Raw genomic sequence first — 22,461 nt, 5'->3', positions numbered from 1 at the left:
ACACCCAGACTCACAAGATTTGACAAGCTTCACTTACCGAAATACAAAGTGGAAACATACCAGATTACCACAGGGGTATTGTGAATCACCCTCAATTTTCAATAGAGTAATACAGATGGATTTGGGTAACGTTGAGGTGGAAAGCACAGTGTTACAGTATGTGGATGACATAATAATTTGCAGTACAAATGAAAGTAAATGTAGAGAGGACTCCTTAAAAATGTTGACGATACTGGCAGAAAAGGGGTACAAGGTAGACATGGAAAAGATACAATACTGTCAGGAACAGGTACTTTACATTGGCCAACTGATATCCCAACATGGAAGAAGGATTGCACCACAAAGAGCACAGGCCATCTCAAGCACTCCCGTGCCACAGACTGTGAGAGAACTGCAGCAATTTCTGGGGCTGTGCAACTACTGTAGAGCATGGGTATTTGATTACAGCTCATACATAGGACCCCTGCTTGAGGGTTTGAAGGAAGCAAATAAAGGGGAGAAAAAGTTGGGATGGACTATGGAAATGAGGGAGGCATTTGACGAATTAAAAGACGCGATATCAACTGCTCCAGTACTGGCATCCCCAGACTATGAGCGGCGCTTCTTTATATTTTCACATTGCGACTCAGCAGTGATGAAAGCAGTGTTGGCCCAAAAAACTAGCATGGGCTATAAACCAGTAGCATTTTACAGCGGTCACTTAGACCCTATAATGTTAGGCCACTTCTCTTGTGAACAAGGTCTTGCTGCAGCTGCTTTTGCAGTAGAAAAAGCATCAGCAATAACTATGGGGTGTCCAACTACACTATTTGTGGAACATGCACTATTTGCGATATTGAATAAACCTAAGTCCACATTAACGACACAGAGGGCATCAGGTTATGAGATTATTTTGTCTAAAGCTGAACTAGCAATTGTTAGATGTAGCACGGTTAACCCTGCAAGGTTCCTAGCAGAAGTAATTGAAGAGGGAGATTACGCCCACGACTGCACCCAAGTAACTGAAATATACTCATGTACTAGGAAAGTTGAAGAAAACGCACTAGAGGGAGGTGAGCTTTTGTTTATTGATGGGTCATCAACTATTGATCAAGGAGATGGGATACGAAGGACTGGGGCAGCAGTAGTAAAAATGATGGAGGCGCCGGTGTGTGTGGCTATGAAGTGTGTACAATTACCACAGCATTACTCTGCTCAAGCGGCGGAACTCGTTGCACTAATATTGGCATTAAAGGAAAGTTTTAATAAAAGAGTAACTATATATTCCGACAGTGCATATGTTACATCCACTGTCCACTCAGGGCTATCAAAATGGAGAAGAAGAGGGTTTAGGAGAGCTGATGGCACTCCAGTACAACATGCCCTCTTGTTGGCTGAACTAATTGAAGTAATAAACGACCCCCAAGAACTAGCCCTAGTAAAATGCACCGCACACACCAATGGAGAAGACTACGTCTCAAAAGGAAATGCAGCAGCAGACGCACATGCGAAATATGCTGCATATTTTGGTGAGATATGGAACCCCACAGACTCACAGAGAGGGAGAGGGAGGGGAATAGCGAGGGAGATGTTAATAAGAGAAGGGTACACCCATCTCCCAGCCACACAGATTATGGAGCTACAAGCGGCTGCACCAATGGCCGAAAAAGAAGTATGGGTGAAAAGAGGATGCACAATGTCACCAACCGACGCACTATGGCGCCAGGGTGGCACTGGGAAAGTTGTAATACCGGTGGCACTGTTAAATACCGCCTTGAGCCAATTACATCACCCTGCCCATACAGGCAAGGAAATAATTGCAGCACGAATTAGAGAAGATTGGTTTTGTCCCGAGTTAACCTCTCATGTGTCAAATTTTATCAGCAATTGCCTCACATGTCAACAGTTTACGGCCGGTCATACTCTAAAAGTGATAAGAGGTACTATACCCCGGCCAGAAGGACCTTTTCGGCACCTTCACATTGACTATGTTGATATGATCAACATCTGTCAAGGCAATAGGTATATGATTGTAGTAGTATGCCCATTTTCTAGGTGGATTGAAGCAGGACCCTGTTCACACCCTGATGCGTTTAGAGCAGCCAAATTCATAGTAAGGGAGGTCTTCCCCAGGTGGGGAGTGTGCGAGGTGTTAAGATCAGACAACGGCCCCCATTTCGCAAATGAAATGTTCGAGCATATCACATCCCTGCTGAACATTAAACACAAATTTGCATGTGCATACCACCCACAGGCTAATGGTGTATGTGAACGCCTAAATGGCCTATTGAAGGAGGCAATTGCTAAAATACAACAAACAACAAAGAAAAGTTGGTTGTATTGCCTTCCGTTAGCATTGTTTGAACTCAGAAACAGGCCAGGGTCCGACCACCACCTCACCCCTCACGAAGTGGTTACTGGACGTCAAATGCGCCTTCCCCTAACACCAACGTCAAGGGCATTCACCGACAACGAAAGTTCAGCGAATGTGTTAGGTGATGAAATGTATCAATATGTGTCTTCTTTGATTACTAGTGTCGTGTTTGTGTCTCAACAGCTCGAGCGCACACGGGGCGGGTCTACCAGCAATCAAGAAAAAGACGAAAGTACGGAATTGGGAAAGGAGAACTCGTGCAAACTTGCCAAAGGTGACCACGTACTACTTCGCAATTTCAATAGAAAGTGGAACCAGAAGAGGTTCACTGGCCCCCATCTGGTAGAGGACGTATCAACAAGAGCAGTAAAACTAAAGGATAAGCGTGCCTGGAACCACCTACATGACGTAAAGATCTACAAACTGCAGACCCGCCCCAGCGCCAACGACAGGTCCATTGGAAGAACAGCAACAACATCCCCGACAGCGGAAGAAAGTACCACCACAGACAACGACCCAATTGTTCCCTCGGAGACAATAACTGACGAAGAAGGGGGTGATCCCCATACTGCCCACCCCATGGTCACACGCTCAAAGAGTAAAAATACTTCCGCCATCTGAGCGCAAACCCCCCCCCCATTGACTGCTAAGTACAGTTGTAACTAAAACTGAAGGACATTGCTTGCACCAATACACATGTAAACACGTGAATGTTCTCTTTTTTCTCTCGCACATACAGGAACTGCGTAATATTGTATTGTTAAGAAAAGCTAATTAACAAGTTCAGTGTGCAGGTGTAGATGGTGCTGCCAGACGATAACTACCCAGAAGAATTGTCACACCAATTTGTATACGAAATAAAGAGGCCAACATACTTAAAAAGGAGAAGGGTACGTGTCTACTACATAGCCTTCCTCCTGGCCATAGAATATTACATGCCCCACCTCCGCCCATACTTGCCGGTCCTAAGAGACCCATCACTTAGAGTAGCGTGGGAGCACCTCTTCGCCTGGGCACTGAATGACTACTTGATAGGGAGAGCTTAAAGGTAACAAAACTAACATTTAATAACCAGCACTTTTGAGAATTTTCAGGCGGGCAACTGTAACGTCGCAAGAATAAGCTGCCAGGACCGCAGCAAGGTAAGAGCAAAATGCCGGTGAAATTAGCATATGTAATAAAAATAATAGGGATTTTTATGATCACCGGGTTCTTGGCTGCTTCTGTCTGGCAGTACAGCTATGCTATTGATTTTATTGCTGCACCCAAACTTAATATACCCCCGTCCCCTGCTGCAACAGGTGTTACGTCAGGTGGTAATAGTAATTTTGCACCCAAGCAAAATAGAGTTAAACGCAGCACGTACTCAGACAATAAAGGTATTGATAATTATGTACAAGATTCAGCACACGTCACAAACAACATATGGTACCAGCACATGACCCGCATTGGTAAGCAGACAACTGAGGATAGCTGTTACGTTTGCTCATTAATACCATACGCCATGAGCGCTTCACGAACATTTGTTGCCACAGAAATAGATGAAAAAACAGCACAGTGCATAATATATTTGGCCCTGTTCCAAACGAAAGGAAGATTTCAAGGAACAGTAGTGCACATGACATGGAAAACACGAGACTCATACCCATATGAAAACAACTTCCTCAAGACCTATCTGAGTTATCACAAGACCAGTTTACATGCTGAAGCATTCAGGTACATAACAAGTGGCCCTGCAAAAGGAGAAACAAAGAAGGTAACACTGCAGTATCTACCATGTGATTGGTACGCCACTGAAGTTCCGGGTAAACAAGGATGCTGGGAGAGGCCGCTAATGACGATAACAGGAAAGGTGTTCCTGGGCAACAGCTGGGAGATAGGAGTGATTGGCAGCAACATGGTAACAAAAGAAACTATCTCAACTATCGAGACACACAATCATCGATGTTGGACGACGTGGATCAAGTATGTACCAATGCTCACGTGGGTAGAAGAAGATGAAGACCCGATAACTATACTACCATTGACTGCGCCCAAAGTATGCTACCAGCATAAAGGAGAGGTGGACGTAGGATATAACACCAATTGTGCAAGCGTGATGGAGTTACCTGAGGGGGGAGCGGGAACAGCAGTAATAATGGACCATTATTGGGCCTGTGGAGAAAAGGCATATCATACACTGCCTCCCCTGTGGAATGGTGTGTGCACAATGGTACACGTCAATGTACCATCACTAGTGGTACCTAAGAAGCATGTCGATGTGGCGAAATTTCCTAAAATGGATGAAGGGGATAAGAGAAGAAAGAGATCTGCACCACTCCAGAAGGAGCAAGGAAACAGGACCAACAGCAATGATACTGTCCTAAATAGGAGAAAAAGACAAGGAGAGCCATTGACAGGAAATTACCTGTGGGGAAGGTCGGAAACGGAACTAACATCAATACCGCCAGAACACAGACTATTCAGCAGAGCAGCAATGTTCTTCTCATCAATAATACATCCGGGATTGCAGGCATATGCAAACGCAAAATGGCTCCAAATAACCAGGTGGGAACTAATGATGACCATCAATTCAACAGTAAATGGGTTCAACGCAATTAAAGAGGAGCTGCGAGCTGTAAGGATGGTAGCACTCCAGAACAGATATGTATTGGACCTTCTCACAGCAATGGAAGGAGGAGTTTGTGCAAAGATAGGACAATCTTGCTGCACGTTCATACCTGCCAACGATGCTGACAATGGTACACTGACAGAAGCAGTTTCACAATTGGCCCAGATGCACTCCAAAATGATGGACGAAAGTAACGGTGTAAACAAGGATAAGAGCTGGTTTTCACTATTATGGTCATGGATGCCATCTTGGCTGTCAGATGGACTGAAAATAATAGTGGGATGTGCTATTTTGGCTGGAGCTGCCCTGATCATAATTAGATTTTGGAAGGCCCGGAAGGCACGCACGACTGACGAGTTGCTGGAAATGGTGGGAATGCACCCCTTAATGCCAGCAGATGACGGCCAGCATACAGGTGTGATAATACAAGAAAGGGAGAAGTTGCGCACCCAAATCATCACCAATCATCTAGACCCACCATCAGTGAAGATCGAGAACCCAAGGAACCCCAGGAGCTACATAGGAAGATGGGTATACTGTACTCCTGGAGGAACATGTGAATACATGTATTGGTCATTTGAAGATCATGTAAACCATTATGGACATCTCGGAGGGATAACTAAGATATGGAGGGTAAGAGGAGATAACGAGAAGGATATGTTTGTGGTCGACAAGTCGACCAGAGGGGGGACTGAAGTGGGAGAATGGAAGACCAGGCTCCCGTCCTTCACCTCTCGCGCTTGGCCTAGAGGGTCACGGCCCAGACACCCGCCGCGAGAAGAGTTTGTCCATTTACCAGACGACCAGGTACCCTGGTACAGGAACATACGGATGTGTCCACCTGCCTGCCCAGCAGCCCGCACTGGCCATGCCGACACCTGCGGCTCGGATCAGCTAGACTAAAAACCACATGTCGTTAGAGATGCCATGACGACCTAGACAACGGGAAGCACATCTGTACAAATATACACACTTAACATTTCCACACCAATCTACACGAAGAACATACTCAGTGCTCTGACGTAGGCGACAGGCATATTCACGGACGTGCATCTTTATTATTTTTACATAGGCTTTCAGAGTGCAGAAACGCAAGACGCATCATGAACTCATCTATAACGCTTGCTCACGCTTCTCTTGAAACCCGTTACCACCATGAGAGGTATAATGGAAACACGATACTGATCATGGAAATATATGCCACTATAATCTAAAGCACCCATGCACGAAATGGATCACTTATGCACCAGGCCCAAGTAGGCCTCAAGCAAGAGTTCCCGTGGACATTAACAAAGCAAAAGTCAGGTTGCTGATCCTGCAGAATGAGCCTGGTGGAGCAACCAGCCAAGGTCGCAATGTTGCAAACCCACATCCAAGAACAAATCATCAAAGGCACGATGTTGCAACCTCGCACTCCGCGTACCAACGTTAAAATCATATCTACAAATTAAACCAGACACACAGTGGAAAAGCAATATTAATTGTGCAGAAATCTGCCTCAAACACGGTCCCGCCTCACGTGACCAAGCCGAACCTGACGAGATGCCAAAACCCAGGAGAGAAAAGGCGTCTGGGTCCCTCACTACGAGACACAGGCCGAGACACTTGAAAGGCTCAATGGACACCTGCTACAGTGGGAGCGGTCAGCCTTCCACCTATGAATAAATCCTCACGTTGTCTGCACGTACCCATATTGAAACATTGTTGCAAACACAGGTACACCGAGAGCTGGGAACAACGGTGGTCCCAGGCTGGGGAGCTCACGGATGCACCAATCAGAACATGGGGCTCTTATCTCAGACGTCAGTAACATTAGCCAATCCTCAGGGGTCTTCATGTAACAATTCTTATGTATCTAATTGTAGGGACAACCCAGATATACCACCTGACTACACCTTGACCACTAATATCATTCTCTATATGTGTACTATACTAACCCTACCACTCGAGCAACCAATTAAGAGTGGCGATAGGTTTTTTGTTAACTTTCTGAAGTGACGCAAGTAGCGCGTCATAATGCAGTAAAAAGGGCCTGCGAGCCCCACGATTATGTGTGTGTCAGGACGAACGCGTACGCTCCTTGACCCATCCCTGCCGTTTTGCATAAATAAACAGCAGAGTCGCCTTGCTCCTTGTGTGTGTCTCATACTCTATCTCATCTGGGATATACGGGAGGAGTTGGGGCCTCCCTGCCCGGAGGTCTGCGGACGGCCCGGCCGACCCCGGCAGAATTTCCCCCCGACAAAGTAATCCCACCTGCAGCAATGAGAAGAACCATTGTATGTAGGGCTCACGCTGGTCATCTTGTAAACAACATGATGAAGAGGGAATCATATTGGTGGCCAGGAATGGATTTAGAAATACGGACAGTGACAGAGAGATGTCATTAATGCGTGAATAGTGACACGTGACTTAAATTAAGTCAAGCGCCACTACACCCTCAGAAGTACCAGAAGGGGTGTGGGAAAAATTGGGCATGGACTTCATAAGCCTGCTTGAACTAATGGAACATGAACACAAGTATGGCATAGTGTTAGTAGACTATTTATCCAAATGGGGAGAAGTCGTCTTTGTATCCAACATAACCACAGCTACTGTGAATCAGTTCCTCAAGGACATTTTTCAAAGAGAAGGGTTGACCAGAGAACTGGTCAACGACAACGGAGTTCAACTTGTATCTAGAGAAATGGAAACGTTTATGAAGGAGAACAATATCCAGCAAATTAAAGCAGTCTTATATCACCCACAAGCAAATGGGTTGGTGGAACGTTCCAACAGGTTCATCAAGGGACCCCTGGAGTTAGCTACCGCAGCGGGGCTTGGTCCGCTCAGCACAGTCAAGGAAGCAGTGGCTGCCCATCGCCTTACCCCCAATGGAGTCACAAACATATCGCCGTTCCATCTCCTCTGAGGACGCAGGGCAGCGTCCATGCTGGTTCTGCCATGGGTGGCAAATATAAGAGAGGATGAAAACGTGGATATAGAAGAATTGGTGTGGAAGTGAAGAAGAGCAAGGAAAATATGAAGAGATATAGTGACGAAAGAAGCAAGCCACAACAAAGTGCAGTTAAAGAGCGGGAGTTGATAAAGATTCAAATGCTAGATAGAGATTCCGTGACTGGGTCCAAGCTCAGCAGACCAGTGAGGGTGGTGCAGCAAGGGACAAACCATGTACGCACCCAGATGGCAAGCGATGGAACTTAGAGAGGGTGGCTCTATACAAAAAGGGGACAGGAGAAGCACCCAGCCCTGCAACACAAGAGCAGAGAAACCAAGAGGAGAGATCGGTCAAAGAGAAACCGACAATGAGAGAACAACCTTACCATGAAGAAGAGCAGGATGAATGGACACCATCCCAAGCCCAGGGACCGTATCTCTCCAGGACTGAAATCTCTTCACTGGCTCCCAGTGGCTGCGAGGATTAAGTTCAAAACCCTCTGCATTGTCCACAAGGCCTTCTGGGGCCTGGGGCCTAAATACCTTCAACTCTCTCTTCCTAAATATCTTCCTTCACGAGCCCTTCGCTCATCCGTCTCCAACTCCCTCATGGTCAGCCGCTTCTCGAAGCAACGAGCTGGGGGTAGATCTCTCTCCGCAGCAGGGGCCTCCCTCTGGAACAGCCTTCCTGCCTCCCTGAAACTTGAGGAGAACCATCTCCGGTTCCGGAAGTACCTCAAAACCTTCCTCTTCGCTTCTGCCTTCTCTCTCCCTCTCCCCTGCTAAACCTGCTTAACTCCCCACTGAATTCTGCACTAAACCTGCATCTGGGCCACTCTCAGCGACCTCGGTCCAGGGCCCAGCCACTCTCCACTTGCACTGCCTCCCTAGCTCCCCCTGCACTGTGGGACTGTCACTGTATCCCTACAGCCCCCCTTCCCAGCACTTCTCAGCACTTGCTCTGCACTTACCTCGCACTTGCCACCAGCTGGCCCTTTTTATTTATTATTTATTATTTTATTACGCTACTTACCTTGTACTGCACTTCCCCCCCACCTCCTCCCCCTGCACTTTCTCCTTTTCCCCTTACCTCTGCACTTGCGCGATCTGAATGACACCTGGCCTAGTAGGATCGTTTGTCTGTCTTCCCCTTGTTTCCCCTCCCTCCCTGCCTCGTCGCGCCTTGAAACACTTGTGTATAGGCGCGTTACAAATACCATATCATATCATATCAAGCATAAGCCAGTCCCAAGAGGAGTGCAGTGTGACAAGAGACATCCAGTGAAAAGAGCGCAACATCGCAAGAAGAGAATGCAGCGAGCAGTCGACCACAGAGAGAAAAAAGAAGGCCAGGAAGGTACACCGACTATGTGATGGAGTAATGCAAGTCTTTGAACAAAAGGAGGTATGAAGAGTAAAGGACTTCAAGGAAGTCACACGCAGAGGTCTCGCAAGATCATATGCGAGATACCAAGCAGGACTTCCCGCTAAGATAACTACGAGCATAGCTTTCCCTGCAGACTCTATTTAAATATCCTCCCGCTCTGCATACAGGGGTATCCTGCAAGGACTGTGCATATGAAGCTAAGATATATATGCTGAGAGTGTATCTGTTAAGGCAGAAGCCAATGCTGTGTGTGCAGTGAAATAAAATATCCATAACTACAATTTCCTGCCTGCGTGTGATCCTTAACTAGACCACAACAGCAGGGTTGCCAGCACAATCCATGAGAGTACTTTGCTGTACTTTTTGGTCAAGGCATTGACTTGTATGTAGTAAAAGGGCCCTAGCTGTCAGACACGAGTGCTAGTTCCTTTCTGCTAGTCTTCTTGTGTGTGTGTGTGTGTCTCTCTCCCTCCCTCTCTGTCTCTCTCTATCGCTCTCTGCCTTGAAACAACACATGCATGCTTGTGAAATTGTGTGTTATTATTGGGTGCAACTTTCATTTTCTTATTTGCATCCTGCGCAAGGAAAGGTGTGCTGAAGCCATCCTAGGCAATTTAGCGTGTAGCAGACTATTATGTCAACGGTGGGCTGGGGGATGGAGCCCGCCGGTCTAACGGTGACATTTGTGGAAGGAATGGGGGCGGGCGGTGCCTTTGACAGTCCTTGGTAGGCCATTTCCTTCAAACTCAATTCCACCACACACTCCATTGCAGAGCGGAAGGTGGGGGCGGTGGAGCGGTATTCATTTTGCTTGTTTCCCAGCCTCATTGTATTAACCTTTCTCTTGTTTGATGCAAGGAAATGCATCAGGCACGAGGCGTCTGAAACGATGCTTAAGATCTATGGAGCGTGAACGTGCTTAAGTGCTTCGCCTTCATTACTGGCGCTGCAGACAGTGACCTGCGCGTGTATTCTCCCGTGGCTGCAGCACTTGTTCTGTCATGTCCCGCTCCTGACCTCACCTCGTTGATAAATAGCTGCTGGCTGTCGCCGTCATCAGCTTTACTGACTGGTTGCTCTCTGCAGTGTTGATGCTCGTATATGAGATAGGAGTTTGCAGAACTGAGGAGAGGGGCCACTTTGTGAATGGGATCACCCCATTGTGCGGATCAGCGTTAATTAGATGTGCATTCATTCGTGTACAGGGGTGGACTGGGAACCAAAAGAGGCCCAGGAAATTATTACTGGTAACCAAAAGAGGACCTGGAAATAATTACTGGGAACCAAAAGAGGCACAGGAAATAATTATTGGGAACCAAAAGAGGCCATGGGAAATAATTTTCAAAGTGGCCACATATTAGACATTTTCAACAAGCCCAACCCTTTTCTATGAGCGCTTTTGGAAATACCACACAGAAGAGGCCCAGGGTGCAGAGGCATACAGGGAAATCTCCAGAGTTCCCTATAGGCCAGTCCACCCCTGTTCATGTCCTCTTACTATTCCGGAATAAGATTAGAGGTGCACTAGTATCATCAACATTGCTCACTACTGTATTACAAGTAGCTACTTAGTGTTATATGGGGGCTTGCTATGGGCACCCAGCAGGTCACCAGGGTGCTATGTCTCATCAGCACCTTAGAGGGTTGCCGGGGGACACCCAGTCTTTAGTGGGGGCAGGGTGGGCCATACCCATGACCATGCGGATCCTTGCCACCTTGCTGGCTCAAGTGTCCCACAGCATCATGGCCTGCAGGCCCGTGCTCACACGGTGTGGGCCTGCAGGCCTAAATGAGAGACCGACCAGTCATTCCTCTTTGGGAGTCTGCAGCCGTTCTGGTGCACATGCCTGCAGGGGCTCCTTTTATTAGCTTGGGCTATGGGAGGGACACATTCCCTTAAAGGGGCAACACACTTGGGAGGGTCACACACCACACTCCTCCTTTTTCATAACAAACAAGTAAATGTTACTGAAACATAAATGATCCCCTCCCCATCACAGAACACCATTACTCGGGCTACTTCAGAAATGTGGGATCGACAACAAATGGGATGTGCCACTGCGACACACATAGGGCTCACATGGTCATACACATACTACACATATTAACACTCTCTACATATAACCCGCGGGTGACTGTTGCGGTTGGCGAACCGCTGGTGGACTTTTGGCAGTCCGACCACATGTTACAAAACCCTTTACTAACCTGGGTCAGTGGAACTTCCACCACTGAATGATGCCATTGCTAGCTGCTGGCAGCATTTCAAGGATGCCTGAAAACATACGGGACTGCAGCTCCACGTACCTTTAACTGGGGCCATTTTAAACACACACTTTCCATGCAGGCCTCCAGCATTTAAGCACATGGTTACTGCGTCCTCTCCGAGCACTTGCAGGATTGCAGGAGACCAGTTCACTCTGCTCCAGTGTCCGTTCAGGATAGTCATTTCCACGGGTCCAGGTCCGTTGATATTACAGTTCAAAGGCCGATAAAGTCGCACCTGGGGGATCAGGGGCCACACCGGCTTAGTCCCTTGATGTTGGGCCGTCAGCAAGACGCGGGTAAGGGAATCTAGGCTGCGCCACATGATGTTGACAGGGCAGGGGACGCAGCATGTTACTCACTCCCCTCTTCCCTGGCTATGCTCCCCCAAGCAGGAGGGTCTGTTCCCTACTGTGGGACAGGAGGGCGTACAAGCACTCGTACTGACTTGCAACCCTCTCTTGCTCCTAGTACTTCTTCTGGGTGGTAAGCTTGAGGGCTGAGAGATATTGGTTGGCTGGACACAGATGACAGGGTGTCTGGGCCACTTCTTCTCCTCCCCTAGGCAGGAGTCACTGCTGCTGACAGGGCCGCAGCAGTCCTGGCAAGTCCCATCTTCCCTTCTTCTTCTTGGACGATCGGTCCGGTGATGTACCACTCGGGGTGGCAGGAATCGCACTCAGGGCCACATCGTCCTGGTCCATGGATGGCGGGCCCGGCAGGGCGCACACCAGTGGCAGGGTGAGGAGGCTTCTTGTATAGTTCTTGCCCCCAGGCAGGCGTGTGGGCAGGAATCTGCCCTTAGCAGAGGGCGCCCACCAGTGATAGGGTAACACCAGGGGCAGGGTGTCACTGGTGGCACAGTGTCAGGGCCACTTCTTTATTCAGCTCCTCTCCAGTCCGGAATTGTTGGCATTGCACTGCCAGCAGTAGAGGGCGCTCACCAGTGGTAGGGCAATGAGGCTGCTTGCATCATCCTCCCCCCACCAGGCAGGAGTGTTGGCAGAAGACTGCCATTACCAGAAGGCGTCCACCAGTGGTCGGGTGACAATGGGGTCAGAGTGTCATGGTCCCTTCTTCTGCTCCAGGCAGGAGTCACTTGCAGGGCAGGCAGAGCGACCCCAGTGGCCTGGTGTTGGGGCTGCTTTCTTTTCTTCTTTCTCTGGGACTCCTGCTCTTATTGTGCCATCCAGTTCTTTAACCCCTATTTCCAAACTCTTTCCGCACAGCACTGATGACAGAGCACACACTATGCCTATTTCACACGCTCCACGGAGCGTACATTTACCTTTCTACTTTCCAGTGCATTGACACATAACTGGCATGCCTTCTCTGCCCCATCACAGGAGCACTCTAGATTTCACTGCTGAGGCCCTGGATCATTGTGGGGTCATATGCTTTCCGACATGGAAGCGCTATGACTGCTTACAGGAGGGCAGCCCCGGGATACCCCTGTGCTGCGGGCTGCTGCATTTCTTTTCACTGTTTCATTATCCGGATATGGGGCGATTTAGTTTTCGCTGCCGAGGCCTGGGACTCGTGGGTCTGCCGGCACAGCGAGCATACAGAGTCGTGCTGCGTCGGTCTGCCCATGGCCATGACAGCCACATTCTGCCTGCATCTTTACTCCAACATGGAGCACTGCGTGATTTCACTGCTGGCGTCCTGGTCCCGTCACAGCTGGGGCCGCCGGCACGTAGAGTGCTGCCTGCATCATGGATGGAAGCGGGCAGCCTCTGTACTTTATTTTACCACCCAGCCCGCAGCATTATTCTCTCCCCCACATGCTCCAGTGTCGGGAGCATACCCCCGGATGGGGAGAGGCGTGGGGCGGCAGCGGGCACTCACCTCCTCATTTCCTCATTTCTTCCCCTACGGGAAGCGCAACACTCTCCCAAGGCGGGAGGCCTCTTTGTTCTTGCGGCTGTGGCCCTACATCTCGTTTTCCTTCCTCGGCCAACCCTCCCCTGTCCGCACAAGCACTCTCTTCTCAGAGGTCCGTGGCCAGGGAGGATCCACCAGCAGTGCCCTGGTCTCTCATTTGTTCCTGCGGCCACTCCATTGCTTCTTGTGGCTGCAGCCACTTTGCAGTCTTTCCTTGTCGCAGGAGGGGGGGACAGGCACTCCGGGGGACGGGCACTCCCCTTAATTATTCTTGCAGTGGGTGCTGCCTACAAAAGCGGAGAAAACCGTGCAGGGAATGTTGCCTCTGGTTGTCAGGGGTGGGCGGGCGCTGACTCTTTTCGCTCCTGACTGAAGCATATGATAATTACTGCCCGGTCTTCCTACCCGATGTGACGTCTTGAGTTGTAGACACGCATGCGTGAGCCTCGTTGTGGCCGCGCATGTGCAGTTGTAATAAAGACGGTCCATGCGGCAGTTGCCGCCGGGACCTTGGAAAGCACAGACATATGTGCAGTCGCCTCAGTGATTGTGTGCATGCGTGTGTGTTAGTACGGGGCAGCCCGAGGCACTGGCAAGCCCATCACACTGGCGACGAGGACGGGTGTGAAAAGGGGGATATTCCGATGCGAGTGTGTCAATGGTACATTTCTTCCTCAAACACACCACGGACCCGACACGAGTGATGGCGGCCATTTGCATTTTTCACGCGTGAGGCAGTAGCGGCCCGCATGGGTGCTCATGCGCTGCCCACGTGCTGAGGAAGATCCAAATCTTCAATTTTTGGAACCCCTGTGGTTCTCCAGCCAGGAGGACCACAGAAACTATCAGGAAGGTGGGGGCTCTTCATGGTGGAGAGCTGTAGAGCCTCTTCAGACCACATTTTGGTGCTTGTGGCTGGTGCCAAGGCTGAGGCACAACAGGACATTTTTCAAGGTATTTGTGTGTCCGTGTAAAGTTAGGTTTCCGGCCTCCAGGACAGTGGGAGGTGCCTGTGCGGCCTGTGAAAACATGGCGGACAGCGAAGGAGAAGCAACTGCGCCACCCACAGTGAGGTGTCGGCAACAGGGCTGTTTGCTCCCAATTCAAGAATTTGACATCTCCGGCACTCTCGAAACTCGGCCTGAAATGGCTATTGTGGATCAAGAAATTGGACATGTATTTCACAGCCACTGGAGAGACCGATGATGATGCAAAAAGGGCCTCTCTACTATATTCAGTAGGCATAGACGTTCTACGCATATATGAGTCCCTGAACATGCAGGTGGTGACGTATGCAGCTGTCAAAATGGCACTCCAGAACTATTTAATTCCGTTATCCAATGTTGACTTCGAGAGGTTCCTCTTTTGCGGAGAGAAGCAGCATGAGGACGAATCTCTCGACTAGTTTTGCGCACGTTTGTGACAGATGGCAAGCACCTGCATGTGGGGCAACAAGGACAACATGATCTGCAATCAAGTTATACAAGGGTGCAGTTCTGACAAACTTTGCAGACAGATTCTGCGAGAACCAGGTATGACTCTAGCCCAAATATTGGACAGTGGCCGGGTGTATGAGCTTGCCGAGACGAAGAGTGCAAAGAAAGACTCAGCTGTGCGCCCAGGCAAATGTGAAGAAGCATTTGCAGTGGGGAGACAGGCCCCGTCAAAATCACGATGGATCCAGAAGCGCCAGGAGACGGCCCCTGCGCAGGGGAGTGCGGGCATATGTCAATACTGTGGGTACGATTTGCCCCACTCAGAGGACTGTCTGGCCAAGACGAGAGTCTGTGGAAGGTGTAACAATCCTGATCACTATGCCCGAATGTGTCGCGCAGCCGCCCCGGTGTCCACGCACAGGGAGCCAGCAAGGGCGAGTGGAGGTGGCCTTCGGAGACAACGCAGCATCGCCACGCTGGAGCAGGACACTCAAAGACTCAACATCGCTGAGGAAGAGGAGGATGAGGAAGATATCTTTTTCATTTCCAATCTTGCGACCGGGGCAAAGAAAAGGCGTCAACCTATGTGCATCGTGGACATTCAGGGTGCCCCTACCCAGGTTCTGATTGACACTGGCGCTTCTGTGTGTGTACTTGCCACTGACCACTACAAGGCCATCCCGGGGCTGCCCCCGTTGGATATGTCCAAAGCCAAGATATTTACTTTTGGTGGTGACACACCGCTGCCCATTCAAGGTGTGTTCGTGGCACCGGTGACACGGGGGGACAAAACCATCAAAGCAAGATTTTTCATCACCAACGTCAGCCCACACTCACTCTTAAACTGTGCTGCGTCGGAGGCGCTGGACCGCCTGCATTTTGCCCTCGAAGTATATCGGGTGGACACAGACCGGCTACTAGACAAGTTCTCCAGTATCTTTCAAGGCCTGGGGCAAGTTGAAGGCTCCCCCAGTGCGGTTGCACATCAACGACACTATCCGGCCCACCACCCTAAAGCATCAACTAATTCCGTTCCATCTTCGGGCACAGGTCGAGAAGGAACTGCAATTGCTCGTGGAAATGGACATCATTGAAAGGGTTGAGGGGCCAACGACCTGGGTTTCGCCCATTGTGGTGGCACTCAAGCCTAAACAGCCATGTGCCGTCCGCATCTGCGTGGACATGCGTCTCCCGAATGCTGCCATCAAACGGGAGAGGCACATTACACCCACGTTGGATGACATTGTGGGAGAGCTGAAAGGGGCAAGGGTATTCTCGAAATTGGATCTGAGGTCGGAGTATCACCAGCTGGAGCTCCACCCAGACTCAAGATACATTACGACTTTTACTACACATGAAGGCCTCTATCAATTTAAACGCTTGAGTTTTGGCATTTCTTCCGCGGTGGAGGTTTTTCAAAATGCCATCAGGGGAGCGTTGGCCGGCCTCAAAGGAGTACTCAATATGAGTGATGACATTCTGGTCTTTGCCGAATCCCAGGCCGAGCATATGAAGAGACTGGAGTTCACGTTGCAGAGGCTGAGAGATCTGGGCCTCACTCTACACAAGGGGAAATGCAAATTTTTCAAGGATCGGTTTGGATTCTTTGGATTCATTTTCCATGCCAATGGTGTCTCGCCAGACCCCGAAAAAATCAAGGACATCCGTGAGGCCGCGGCACCCCAATCCCCCACGGAGGTGCGTAGTTTCTTGGGCATGGTTAATTACTGTGGGCAGTTTATCAAAGGTCTGGCGTCCCTATCTGAACCTCTCAGAGCATTGACCAAAAATGACGCCACATGGGTGTGGAAGAAGAGAGAACAGGGTGCCTTCATGGAGATCAAGCGTGCTCTCTCAGATCGAGACACAATGGCGTATTTTGATCCCAACGCCTGATCCGAGATCGTCGTTAATGCCAGCCCCGTGGGACTGATGCTGTTCTCATGCAGTCAGACACCAGAGGTTATATGCAACCCATCGCATATGCGAGCAAGGCCCTCACGGGCACCGAGAGGTGCTATTCGCAGATTGAGAGGGAGGCGTTGGCCATCCTATGGGGCTGCCGGCATTTTTGTCTGTACATACTGGGAAAAGTAAACAGTGACGGACCACAAACCGCTTCTGCCCATTCTGGCGGGGGTATCTTCGAAGCCTCCCCCGCGGATCGAGCGCTGGATGATGGCGCTCATCGAGTATGGGGTCAAGCTCGTGTACAGGCCGGGGACGAACAATCCGGCGGATTACCTGTCTCGTCACCCGAACTATGAGAGAGCGCAGGCATCTCAGGAGCTGGTTGAGTGCCCGGCGTTTGTCCATAACATTGTGGAATATGCTATGCCGATGGCTCTGTCCAGAGAGGTCGTGGCAGAAGGATCATCATCTGATGAGGTGTTCCAGATTATACAGGCCGCGATAAGAAGTGGGGACTGGAAAGAGGTACTACAGAATAACACCAGGTGGGACGTCAGGGCCCGGCGGGATCTCCAGGCGCTTTGGAGGGTGAGGGATGAACTCTCGATATCGGACGATGGGCTGTTGCTGCATTGACGGCTGATTGTCATTCCACAGTCGCTGAGAGCTCGAGTTCTGGAACTGGTGCACACGGCTCACAAGGGGGTCGCGAAAGCCAAGGCGCTGGTTCCCCGACCTGGAAAGCCTAGTGGAACTGCATGTGAGGAGGTGCCTGCCATGCCAAGCAACAAGTCCCATTGAGAAAGCGCCACCCATCAGTTCCATGGAAAGAAGTGAGAGCCCGTGGGGCACCGTCCATGCTGATTTTGGGTCGACCGGGAGGGGCATGTACTTTCTGGCGGTAGTGGACCAATGGTCAAGGTATCCGGAGGTGGAAGTCGTGGAATCCACAGCAAGCGAATACACCATCATGGCCCTGGACAAGATGTTTGCCACTCATGGTTTCCCGGAGATCCTGTGCTCGGACAATGGCCCACCATTCACGGGGAACCAGTTTGCGCAGTAGATGAAAGAAAAAGGGATCCAGCACCACAAGGTATCGCCGCTATGGCCCAGGGCTAATGGAGAAGCTGAAAGACACATGCGGACCCTGAACAAGGTGTTCAGAATATCAGCTCATGAAGGGGGCGACCTAAAAAAGAAACTGGTTGAATTTCTTCAGGAATATCGTACCACGTCAGTCGACCGGAGTTGCGCCGGCAGAGGCTCTGTTTGGACGCTGCCCGAGAGGCCTTCTCCCGGATGTTGAGGCCCGTGAGCCAGGGGTCATCGACGACAGTCCGAGAGGAGAGGGTGGCACGCAACAAGAGCGTACGGAGAGGTCTGCAAGAAAAGGAGGTTGCCGTAGGTGACGCGTTGCTCGTGCGGAACCGTAGACCGGAAGGAAAGCTGTCACTCCCATATGAGCCCCAACCGTGGACGGTAACTCATGTCAAGGGCACCATGGTCACCGCGGAGAATGAAAAGGGGACCGTCACCCGCAACCGGTCCTTCTTCAAGAAGGTGCACGTTCGTTATCATGAGGAAGAGCAGGAAGGGGCGGCCCCGCCCGATGCGGTGGTAGACAGCCCGGAGGGAGATCCACCAGAGGACATAATGCCACCGATGGACATCCCGCTGCCGACCCCCAGGAGCAGCAGCCGATATCCCCATGCGACATGGTTGCAGACTGCCTGTTCGTCTCAAGGACTACGTCCTGGACTCAGGAGACTGAGCCGACGCTGCAGTCAGGTCAGCGGCCCCGTTGGGCCCATTTAAAGTTGTCATGTTTCATTGATGTTGTAAGTTGTTTTTCTGTTTAAAGAAAAGGAGGGATGTGACGTCTTGAATTGTAGATGCTAATGCACGAGCCTCGTTGTGGGCCGCGCATGCGCAGTTGTAATAAAGACGGTCCGTGCGGCAGTTGCCGCCGGGACCTTGGAAAGCACAGAGGTACATGCAGTCGCCTCAGTGATTGTGTGCATGCATGTGTGTTAGTACAGGGCAGCCCGAGGCACGGGCAAGCCCATCACACCCACCTCCTGGGCGAATGGTGTTGCACCCGCCAGTGTTCACGCAGCAGCGGCCGCCCATTTTCTGTTCTCCTCGCAGCAGATGCTGCAGGGATACTGTGGGCTGATTCTCCCCCAGGGCTGATTCTCCCCGTGGGCGCACAAGCACCCTCTTCTCAGAGGGCCGTGGCTAGAGGAGGAAATGCTGGCAGGTTTCCCTGCATTATATCCCCCGCCACCCTGATGGATGCCGCTCCTCCTTCTTTTACACGCGGCTCAGCGATGGCTGCCGCCTGCCGTATTCTCTCCCCCAGGAGGGGAAAGTTGCTTCCCTCCCTCCTTCATCAGCAAATTTTAAAACAAATTAATTAAAAAAACTTCAGAACAGTGGGGATAGGGAACACCGCAGGGGATCTTCGTTGTTGCCATTTTTATATATGGGGGCATGCTATTGTTTAAGATTAGAGGTGCACTAGTATCATCACTACTGTATTACAAGTAGCTACTTAGTGTTATATGGGGGCTGCTATGGGCATCCAGCAGGCCCCTGGGGTGCTATGTCTCATCAGCACTTTAGAGGCTTGCCGGGGGACACCCGGTCTTTAGTGGGGGCAGGGCGGGCCATACCCATAACCATGTGGACCCTTGCCACCTCGAGTGTCCCACGGCATCATGGCCTGCAGGCCCCTGCAAACACGGTGTGGGCCTGCAGGCCTAAATGGGAGACGGACCAGTCACTTCTCTTTGGGAGTCTGCAGACGTTCTGGTGCACGTGCCTGCAGGGGCTCCTTTTATTTGCATCATGGCCCATGTTAAAAGGGCAATAAACTGGAATTCACAGCGTTGTTTCATAGGGATCCCGCGAAGACGTGACAAAAAAGAAGAAATGTCTGAGACTGGGGAGAGGCAAAGAAAGAGTCCTGATGGCAGAGTGAACAATTGAGCGTAATGGTAGAAAAGCATTATTGGGGAGGCCGCCGCATAGTTGAGTCTTGAAAGGACTAGTTTTCCCCCAAGACCCCTGCCTGCCCCGTAGAGCCGCGGTTTGCTCAGAAGTACTTTAAGACGAGATAGCTGCACCCTTGAGATGGATGGCGGTGCAGATTAATTACTCCAACACCAATCAATAAGGACAACTTAATGGTTTGGTAAAGGGAGTCCGTTTAATGACAAGTACAGAAAATGGGGAGCTATGGATATCAGCAGTGATGCAATCGTCCTGCTCGCTTCAAACTCCAACGAACTTCATACAAGTTGTAACATTTACACGTCAATGATGATGAGTTTTGAGTATAACACTCAAAAGTTTTTATGAATTTCTATTGGTTAGGAAAAGTTAACTTTACTATAGGTACTATATCTGTATATGGTAACGGAGTGAGGGGATTGGGTAAACACTGTCAGGTGGTCGTCTAAGCCCTTCCTTCAAAAATGACTACTGTAGACATCACTAAAAGTATGACGTCTCATTGGTTCTACTAACTATAGGACCCTAGATTATTTGGTCCATTGTGATTGGGTTGGCACCAACCCCATGCATACTTTTCCACTTTGCTTAGCAGCACGCAGACTGGTCGGCCAGGTGCGGGGTGCCCCTTAGTTAACCGGCCTTCCTCCGATTATGGTTACAATCAATCATCACTTTAGTATCCATGTGTCAATTAGTTCACTGTGGTTGGCCTCGAGACTGCATCTTCTGTCTGGAAAAGTTCTGATATCTCTGCCTGGTCAGGTGCCAAGCGTAGGTGTGAACCCTTGCTTGTCCTTGCTTGACTGGTCACGTGATTCCTACATCGTGAATTTGTCTCCTTTTCTCTCCGTTTTGTGTATTTGATTCTCATTTAGCCCGCCACCTGCCTTCATCTTCTTATCTCGACCTTTCAGAAGCAGGATATTCTGTTCTTAGTTTCAATTATATGTAGCTTCAGTTCGCTTCTTCTATTAGTATGACCTTGGCTTTCCTGGCACGAGTTGCCTCTGCCGAGTTTCGTTTCAGCCGTCTCTTCTCGTTTTGCTAAGTATGAATCTTTTCTCGTTTGACCTTTAGTAACCTGGGTTGATTCTGCTTCTTGTGCAAAGTAAGAAATACACTTATAATACTGTGCTTCGTTTTGAGGTAGATTATGTATAATGGCGCTTGCCGCACTATTGTTCTACTAAGCATAGCAAGCCGCACTGTTTCTTAGCTTTCTTGTGGTTCCAAGCATATTCACAGGTGTAAACTGGTTGAATGTCTTCATCTTGCTTACAGCTTTAAACTTCTTTGCATTTCGACATCGTTCTTTCACTTTAGGTTCACGATATCCTTATTCATGGTGTTTCGTCTCTGTGCATCATTCTCGGGTCATCATTTCTTCTATCTGCAAGTCAGTCTGGGTCCTTGTGACGTCACCATTCGTCTTCCATTAAGACCTTTTTGGTTTCTTCCGGGACTGTATTTAGGCAATCTTCATTTCGCTTCATTTGTTGGTAGGGTTTCCTTAATGGATACCTTACTGCCATGGTTTTCTTGGTATTGGTACTTCAATAGGTGCTGTTCTCCTGATAGGCATTGGACAGAGCCTTACTGTGGATCTCTGCTGGTTTATTTGCTCCTCATACGTCACATATTTTGGTGTGAACGTTCCTGGTACTTTAAAATGGACGATTGGAATGCAGGCTTTATTTGGGACCTCCTCTACACCCTCCCCCCTCTGGACGATTCATCAACCACTTTCACTTCCATCTTTGCATTCATCATAAACGGTTCTTCTGTATTCATCTTCACTCCATCGCCTGGGATCATTGCTTCTTCATCTTCTGGATCTATACATGATGGTTTGAAGAAGTGTCTCTTTGGAGTCCATATCTTTATTACTCCTTTCAGGCTTCCTGCGGTCCTTACATGTCATTAGTTGACATTGTCCATTTGGGCTGCAGTAAACCCATCTTCCTACATAGTTTCGATGTTTCCTGGGGTAGAGAAACTTTGTTCCTTCTGGTGCGTGAATGCTGGTGTAACACTCACCTGATTCCCGCAGAGGCGCCGGTCTTGACTGGGTGAATGCCGTATCTTCAAAGGTGATGTGTAACACACGGTTGGCTCTTTGGGCTGGACCTCTGTGCACTGTATGTCTGATTCGAAGAGTAAGATGTCTGCAGATAGAAAATATGGGATTAATGAACTGGGGTTATTGGGTGCCTCTCTCCTATTCCCTTTCTCTTCTCCTGTAGAACCCCAAAGGTTAACGCCCTCACCTTAGGTAAATGAACGCCGAGCTCTCCATCTGCCTCGGGGCAGGGTGCCGTAACCAGTTTCTTCACTGGATAAGGGTGCAGGCCTCTTGACCTCAGAGGACTGCTGTCCGTCGTTAACTGCACGAACGGTAAGTTCTGGGCACTTCAAATGTCTTAAAAGTCTTTTGTAATGATATCTCTTGTTTTGCAGGGTTCCGGCGATGGCGGATGGCGGGCTGATGAGAGTTGAGGATAGAACCCGCGTGAGGAATAGAAGCGCCTGGAAGCACGTAAGTAAGCGCTTGTAGCCTGCTTCACGATGCGCACTAACTGTCCCTTTTATCTTGCAGGTACAAGTTGGGAGCTTTAGAGAAGCTGAAGGGTGCTGGAATACCCACTGGATTCGGCGTGGG

This window comes from Ambystoma mexicanum, chromosome 5q (genome assembly GCF_040938575.1).
Source record: "Ambystoma mexicanum isolate Mex_15411 chromosome 5q, UKY_AmexF1_1, whole genome shotgun sequence".
Taxonomy (NCBI): domain Eukaryota; kingdom Metazoa; phylum Chordata; class Amphibia; order Caudata; family Ambystomatidae; genus Ambystoma; species Ambystoma mexicanum.
Note: the sequence above shows the minus strand (reverse complement) of the source record.